The sequence below is a fragment of the Cavia porcellus genome, unplaced genomic scaffold (genome assembly GCF_034190915.1).
Source record: "Cavia porcellus strain 051 isolate PalLab524CR breed Dunkin Hartley unplaced genomic scaffold, mCavPor4.1 scaffold_8, whole genome shotgun sequence".
NCBI lineage: Eukaryota > Metazoa > Chordata > Mammalia > Rodentia > Caviidae > Cavia > Cavia porcellus.
The window spans coordinates 61,206,772-61,215,658 of NW_026947491.1; the positions used below are offsets into that span (position 1 = coordinate 61,206,772).

The 8,887-nt window shown below is 37.1% G+C and overlaps 1 pseudogene; it reads left to right on the forward strand.

The window, feature by feature from the left end:
* The first annotated feature begins 433 nt into the window (after window positions 1-433).
* On the forward strand, window positions 434-1,469 carry LOC134477475 (cyclin-dependent kinase 4-like; annotated as a pseudogene).
* Window positions 1,470-8,887: the final 7,418 nt, after the last annotated feature.

Genomic DNA, 8,887 nt, shown 5'->3' on the forward strand with positions numbered 1-8,887 from the left:
TTGCAATGCACAACCAACCCTGAAAATAATGCATAAACTCTTGACCACAAAGATAACTTGGATAGTACATAATTCAAGTAATTCCTTAAGGTTGCCTAGGTAAAGTTAACTTTAAAAAGAAGTATCTGTATTTAAAAAAATCAAAGCAATAATACCCTTAGTAACTTTGGTTTAATATGCATAATGACATTCATAATCATATTTTAGAAAGAATGTAGTAGTATAAAAACATTTCCCAGCCATTCCCATGTACCTCTTGGCCAGCTGGTCACACGGGGAGGGTGTGGTGAGGCCTGCAGCCTGTGTTCAGGTGCGGCTGATAGCACCCAACTGTCCCAGATCAAACTCCAGTGTTGGCATGGTGGGGACCAACTCTGGACTTGATAACGTGCTATCCCCAAGACTTGGCTTAAAGATCTCCCCTGATCTAAGAATGGCTACTTCTCAATACGAACCAGTGGCTGAAATTGATATTGATGCCTATGAGAATGTGTACAAGACCTGTGAGCCCCACAGCGGCCACTTCATGGCTCTCAAGATTATGAGAGTTCCCAGTGGAGGAGGAGTTGGAGGAGCAGTAAGTGAGGTGGCACCCATCAGCACAGGAAGTGAGGTGGCCTTGCTAAGGTGACTGGAAGCATTCGACCATCCCAATGTTGTCAAGGGTGATGGACATCTGTGTCACTTCCAGGAGATCAAGGTGACCCTAGTGTCTGACCATGCAGACCAAGCCTGAAGGATGCATGCGAACAAAACACCTCCACCAGGCTTGCCAGCTGAAACCACCAAGAATCTGATGCATCAGTTTCTAAAAGGCCTACATTTCCTTCATGCCAGCTGCACTGTTCACCAAGACCTGAAAGCAGAGAATGTTCTGGTGACAAGTGGCGAGACAGTCAAGCTGAAAAACTTTGGCCTAGCCAGAATCCACAGCTTCCAGATGGTGCTTACACCAGTGGTTAGTGAAAAGACGGTAGCCAAATAGGTTCTGATTAGGGGTAGGACGGTGATTGCCCAAGGCAGTTGAGAAGGCCTGTGTTTTACATATTCAGTCAAGAAATGGTGATTCATAGCCAGATTCATCATTGATAGGATGGGCCTCATCTACTCTTACCACTGCCTTAAAGTGGTAACACTCTGATATCAAATTCCCAAAGTTCTTCTGCAGTCTACACACACACACACACAACACACACCAGTGGGCATGTGGAGTGTTGGCTGTATCTCTGCAGAGATGTTTCATTGAAAGCCTCTCTTCTGTGGAAACTCGGAAGCTGACCAGTTGGGCAAAATCTTTGACCAGACTGGGCTGCCTCCAGAGGATGACTGGGCGTGAGATGTAGCAACACCCAGGAGCCTTTTCCCCAGAGGGCCTTGTCATCCAGTGCAGTCAGTGGGACCTGAGATGGGAGAGTGTGGAGCACTAAATGCTGACACTTAACCCACACAAGTGAGTCTCTGCTCTCTGAGTCTCCTCTTACTTACATAAGTAGAAGGTGACCCACAGTGAGCGAGGTAGCGGCTGCCACAAAAGGATAAGACACTCTGGACACTTGAGGGGGGATAAGCCCCACTGAAAAGGGGACCTCACCATTGTCTCTGAGGCCGTGGCGCTTCTGCAGTGTTATACAGGGGGTGTTTTGCTGCCTCAGTGACGTTCCCCACCCACTCTCCTGCTAAGGGATATCTTTCTCTTCCTGAATTCTCTACACTAAGGAATATATCCCCCCACTTTGATACTGGCACTTTTTTATACAGGAAAACAACACAAGACAAATAAATGTGAAGAAAACATTTTTCCTAGTAGTTTCATAAGCAGGCTCCATAATACCCACAGATTTAAAATATTTACAATTTTTAAAAAAGAATATATCTACAATTGAAAGAGAAATTGAGGGACAAAGTAATCCATTTACATAAAGCCCTCAAGAGAAAGGTAGTCAGTCTGTAATCTAGATCAATTTAGACTTAACATTAAAGCTACTGCATAAAAGTTCCTTTGTAGTAAGATGACTGTTAATTTTTAAAGGCTTCACTGTAGCCATTCTTCTGATCACTCGTGGTCAAATGCAACAAGACTGAAAACAAAACTTCCTATGAATGCAATAAAATGACAGATTTCCTTCCAATCTTTTCTCTGCCTCAAGGAACTGAAGCTAAGCTTTCTCCAGTCTAGTTATATGTAACTATATCCACTCTTTGCTTGACACTAGATTTGTTATAGCTTCAAGTTTGAGGTTTCTGGTTTGGTTTGGTTTGGTTTGATTTGGTTTGGTTTGGTTTGGTTTGGTTTGGTTTGGTTTGGTTTGGTTTGGTTTTGTGGTACCAAGAATCAAACCTGTGACCTCAAACATACTAAGCCTGCCTGTCTGTCCTACCACTAAACCACAATCCTCACACCATCAAATTTTTCATTTCAGGATGAAGTAACATCCATTTTATATACAGGTGGAGTTACTTAGTTGTACAATCTGAAAAACACTAGAATTACTTCCCTTTGTCATTAATAATCTGAAATTCCACTACACCAAAATGCATTTCTTTGAGTCAATGTATTGTCCTTTGTTAAAACATAAGTGTAGCTGTGTACAATAACACGTGTTTGTAATCACAAATATTCTGGAGGCTGACGAATCAATAGTTAGAGGCCAAGCCTGGGTGTTACAGTTTGTGTCTAGATGTCTCCCCAAACCTTCATGCAGTCATAGGGTTTGTTTGTTTGTCTGTTTGTTTTTTGGAGTGTGACTGGTTTCTCTCTCTCTCTCTCTCATTGTTTTGCTGTCTTCCACTTCCACTTGCCATGAACTGTTGCCCCTCTGCGATGTGCCAACCTGCCTTGAAGCCAGTCAATGAAGGATCGAAACCTCTATAAAGTGTAAGCTAAATAAACCTTTCCCCCTTAAATTTGGGTGTCAGGTATTTTGCATCATCAATGAGAAAAGTAACCAAGACACTGGGCAATTTAGCAAAGCACTGTCTCAAAAATTTAAAAAAAAAAAAACTACAGACATAGCTTATTGGTAGAGCACTTGCCTAGCATGTGTGAGGCCCTACATTCAACCTTCGGTACTACAAAAACATAAATATTCCCTTTAATTATGCACCAGAGGGGCCTGGGGATTTAGCTCAGTGGCATGAGCGCCTGCCTTGCAAGCGCATGGTCGTGAGTTCGATCCCTGGTACCAGTTAAAAAAAAAAAAAAAAAGATGATAATTATGCACCAGAATCAGCTAAAACATTTTAATCCATTAAAAGACAGAGTGCTAGACCCTATGCCAAGAGTGACTGATTTTACTGTTAGGACCTGAAATTTTTCATTTCTTTTTTTTTTTTTTTTTTTTTTTTTTGTCTTTTTCATTTTTATCGGTACCAAGGATCGAACTCATGACCGCCTGCTTGCAAGGCAGGTGCTTATGCCACTGAGCTAAATCCCCAGCCCCCGAAATTTTTCATTTCTAATAAGTTCCCAAGTAACATTAATGCTTTTGTGTGGGGACCACACTTTGATAACCAAGTGTAGATCAACCCTGAAGATCTGATGAGCAGCTGACAGTGAGGCTGGGGTGACATACTAGCCCAAGCCACAGCATGTATAGCCATGGACTCTGGACTCAGAGCCACAAAATGTCATGGACACAGAATAAAACAGGAAACAGCATCACATAAATAAGAAACATGAAGGCAGAATGGGAGAAAGTATTTCTGAGAAAAACATGATCGTTTACAATTTACAATTTGGATGCTTGATACAGCCTTTACCAGAAGAAAAACAGTTACCTTGGTGTTATACTTTAGGGTCCAGACAGACCAACAGTAGTGTTTTGCTGAAAGAGAACATTCTCAGGTTGAACAAAGAATAAAATGTGTAGATGTATCCCAGTCAACACTTGGACAATCTTGAAATCATGGCTAAGTTTAATATTTTTATATATTTAGTTCCTTTTTTATTTGTTTTTGATGTTGTTGTTCCCACCTCTCCCTAACTGCTGAGTAAGACTCTGTAAATGTAGCTTTACCTTTCTAAAAACTGAAGTTCTAGAGCAAAACCATCTAAGTTCTTATGTGTTTTTCTTTGCATTTATTCTCCAAGCTTCTCAGAGGTCCAGGAAAACAAATTCGCTTTACTTTTATTATCCTTAGCTTCTCATTCCATTAGAAATGGAAGAAATAATTGAATGAAATTACAAAATTCCATAAACTTTTACACAGTCACATGAACATTTGGCAAAGTAATGCTTCTAACACTGTCTACTCTGTCATCCCCTCACATACACACACATGCAAAGCAACATCCTATTCACGGGATAATTGCAGGAATTTTGCTAAAATAGCAATGCATAATGATGCACGCTGGTAACAAGATGAGCACTTCAGGTTATAAACTGTATTCTGTCACATTTTACCTTTGACCACATCTGGGAATGTGTCGTATACATCTACAACATATGGCACCTCTACAACTCAAATTTTATGCCATTTATATGACTCGTGATATCATCTTCATCGCTACTCAAAGAGGTTTGACCGTAATTTCTTCTATGAAAGCTTAGATTTGATTTTGGATGTCCTCTTGGGTCATTCAAATTTTAGCTAAAAGGGAGTTTAAGTCTGAATTCTTTTGAAAACACAGTCCTATCAGAAAAAAGTTTATTAAATATGCAATTATTTCTTTCATACCGCCCAACTCAACAGCATAAGCCCTGAAAACAAAAAAGAGAAAGACATTACATGTCAGCCATATCAATGGCAGAGCACAGCAACACTCATGCTGTGCATCTAATGTTACAATAGTAGTGACACAAAAATTTAATTTAATGATAATGATCCTCTCTTAAATCACTAAAACACTATACAAGTATAGTTTAAAGATAACTGCAAGGCTAGGGATATAGGTCAGTGAACAGTATGTGGTTGAAAAGCACAATGCCTGAGTTTAATTTCTGGTACCAAAAAAGGATAAAACAAAAAAACCTGCAAGACAATATTCTAAGATGAAAAAATTCTAAGTATGATATTATTGCTTCAGATGATTTCTCATCTTGGCTCTAATATTGTCAGTTAACCTGTTGCCATGTTTCTTTGTGTGTTTACAAATTGTATGGCTCATTTTTCTTCAACATTTCCATTTTGCTAGAAATGCTGGGCAACAGGAGTTGCCAAATGAGTTCATGATACGCTAGTTATGAGGCCACTCTTAGCAGTAGCTATAAATACTGCCATCAGTCTCATTTTTATGATTATGACAGAGGAAGGTAACCTGTGTAAAGAAGTTAGTTAAATGAGCCAAAATGTCATTGCTCAATACTAGTGATGCAGTAACTCTTAGTCCTGTAATTGGAAAACAGGATATGAACTCTTTAGTGACTATCTGGCCAGATGGTCAACCAAAGAGTACACCATTATGACAGCAGAAGGAAATGTCATGTAATACTTCTCTAAGTGCATCATAGGGCTTATTCTGCAAATGCATTTCTCTTTCTCTTTTATTGTTCCATTTGCAGTGTTTATTTGCTTTCACTTTTAGCTGAAAGATGCTTTGTGATGACTGTGTCCCTTCTGAAAATTATCTGTACTCCTTTCCAAAGGACAATTTGTCTGCTTAGCAATATGAAATAATGCTTGTGGATACTTTGGAAAGAAACATTGTTAATGAGATTACTGTTGACTCAATAAAGTCAGTGAAATGAAGAGACTCTAGTTTTAAGGGTTTTCTTCTTACCACACTGTTTGACACTTTATGACCACATTCTTTCAAATAATTATATAAACCACACAATATATAGAAACTTTAGAAACAGATATATAAGCATAGAACACAAAAAAACATTGGGAAGTCAACATCTATATTTAGAGATTAAGATAAAGAAATTGTTGATAAAAAGTTTAATATTATGTTGATACAATGATTTAAGAAAATAAAGTCAGTTGTGATGGTTTACAACTCTAATCCAACACTTAGGAAGCTAAAGCAGGAAGACTGCCAGGAGACCAAGGCCAACCTAGACAAATAGTAAGTTCAAGACCAGACTGAACTACATAGACCCTGTTTACAAAAACAAAACAAAAATAGAAGAATACAGATTCATTAAAGAACAAAAGAACAGAAGAGTACACATATCAAGAGACTCAATAGGAATGATCACATATATTATTACATAGAAATCCATAAGATTAAAAAATAAATTAGATTGTCCTTGAAAATAAGAGAAACTTTATTTTCACAGAGCTGAAGATGAACTAGGTAAGGTGGTACATGCCTATGATCCCAGCACTCTGAGAAGGTGAGGCAGAGTATCATAAGTTTGAACCCAGACTGGGAAATTTAGGTGAGACCCTATCTCACACAAATGGGAATATAATTTAGTGTGAGACCCCTGGATTTAACTGCCAGTCTTATGGGTATGGGGCTGCAAAAGGAAGACCATGAACAAAAAATTATTTACTATAGAAAAGAGCTAGCTTTAAGTAAGACAGTATATTCAACTAAACAACAAACATACTTTAGTCATCTTGTGATAGTAAGTATAAAGTAAAAAAGGACCAACCTAAACAAGATTTTAAAAAGAAAAGAAAAAGGAACAAAAATAGGACAAAGAAAAGACTGTAGTAAAAAAGCTTTGGAATTATCAAAAGATTTCCATAGTCAACACAGCCAAGGCCCTCCCAGTGGTAACTTAGAAACATTGTTTATTAAAGCCAAAATCTCCTGTGCTTCACACAAGAAGCCTTTAATTTCAAGTAGCAGCCTGTGGTGGATAAACCTAACTTGCTAAAGTAAATGCTAACCCTTGAGCTATAAACCATTGAAGACTCTTCACATTCAAGAAATAATTTCTGTGTGTTTTTGAACTTACAATTGTGAGATCCTTCTAATAACACTTTCAGAACATACACTCACTTTATAAAGTTCATGAGTCTCCAAGAAAGAAGCATTCACAAATGCAGCTCACAAATCTACCTATCAGTCCCCAGAGAAATTCTTTATTTTGCTGCATAACTACAGTTCAGCCATAATTGAGAAAAGCTAGGATGAAGATAATCCCACAGCCAGGTTCCTGGCCATTGTAGTGTCATCACCTCCAGGAGACTGCTGTTCACACACCAGAGCAGACAGAGACCCTGTCACCCTTCTAGCTTCTCCCACACTCTTGGAGTCAGATTGGTAGCAATATTTGCCTTCTCAAACCCTACCCACCCGAGTAGCTGCAAACTGCTGCTGGGGCCCATCCTCACTGAAAATGGAAAGACTTACATGAAGATAAGTGGTCTTCTTACCGGCCCTACCCCAACTCAAAGGCCACCCTGCCACCTGCTGCAAGGTGCTACGTCCACAAAGAAAGAAGGCAATAAAGCCAACTGAAGCTCATTTAAGAATTATGAGATTAAGTTATATAAAAAATGTATATTATTCCACCATAATTCTTCCATTGTGCTAATATAAAACCCTATAGACATTTCTCTAAAATATGCGAAGACTTAAATTTTTATTATTTTTAAAATAATTATTTACATAACTAAATCTATTGGATAATTTTTTGAAAGTTTTCTCTATGTGCCCAATAGCAAAGTAAGCACTGGGGAAAGAAATATACCACAAAGGGCTCTGTATTGGAAGATTAAGTGCCCTGAAGAAATAGGTAACCAAATCAATAAAATATGATAAATACTCAAATATGCTACTGTTCAGTTTCATTGACTGATATTGGATTATTTGAATTTTTTTTGAATTTTAATTTTTTAAAAGTTTTTTATTTAAGGAGAAAAAGAAAAAAACAAAGGGTACACGTAGTACAAAATTAAAAAATAAACAGTAAGAAATCACTAGTTAATAGATTACATATTCTCATCTTAGAAATAGTTGTTCAAGTTACAAAATTGAAGCATATAAGGTCGACTTTCAAACAGTGAGAGTACAAACAGTTTTGTTCAATGATCCAAAAACACTCAGTAATATGGTTATCTATCTTCTACACCTAAACATATATGCAGTTATAACCTTTAGAGCACTTTCTTTTCTTTTCTTTTGTACCACGACAATTACACATTTTGGGTTTTATTACTCCCACAGTTCTTGTTACTTTTTTTGAAGAGAGTAAAACCAAATGCGACATATCAGAACAGAGTCAGTCAAATCAAAAGGATGGACATAATAGATAATGTAAAAACAAAATATAAGGTGATCAACAATAGTTACCATACTGCCTCTTGCTATTTTAAGAAGAATTGGCAGTTATAATAAAATTGAACTAAACAGTAAAGAATAAAACCAAAGCATTGGGGACATTACAGGATTTTAAAAGAAAATACTAGTCAACCAGAATGGGCATCATAATGATTCTTATTGTCTTCACAGTTATGCCTATACTTTCAAACTTGGTACTATCAAGCAAAGCAGAATAGAGGAAAATCAGTCAAAACAAGATGGTGAGGGCAATACAGGATTTCAAATTAAGTTAATAGGAAATCAAAGTAGGTTACTATAATTTATCCTGCTATTTTTTATTTTTCCCTTAATTAAAAAATAAAAAGAAAACAGTAAATAATTTTAAAGAGGGGGATTGAGATAAAAGAGGGTATAACAACAGAACAGCGCAAATCATAACCATTTAAGCAAAATAGTGTTTCACCACAAGATATTCTAACATAAAAATAGTTACCATAGTGTCTCTTTCCTTGAAATCTTTGAGTATAACTTCTTATACTATAGCACCAAACATATCAAGACACTATAAAACCATTCAAGAGAATGACATTATTACAGGGTATTTAGAACCAATTGACAGAAAATGAACAATGGTTTCTATATAAACTCCTTGTCTATAAAATTTTTTGCTTATATTTTCATATATAATAAAATCCAATAAGATACAACCTTTTAAGACCAATG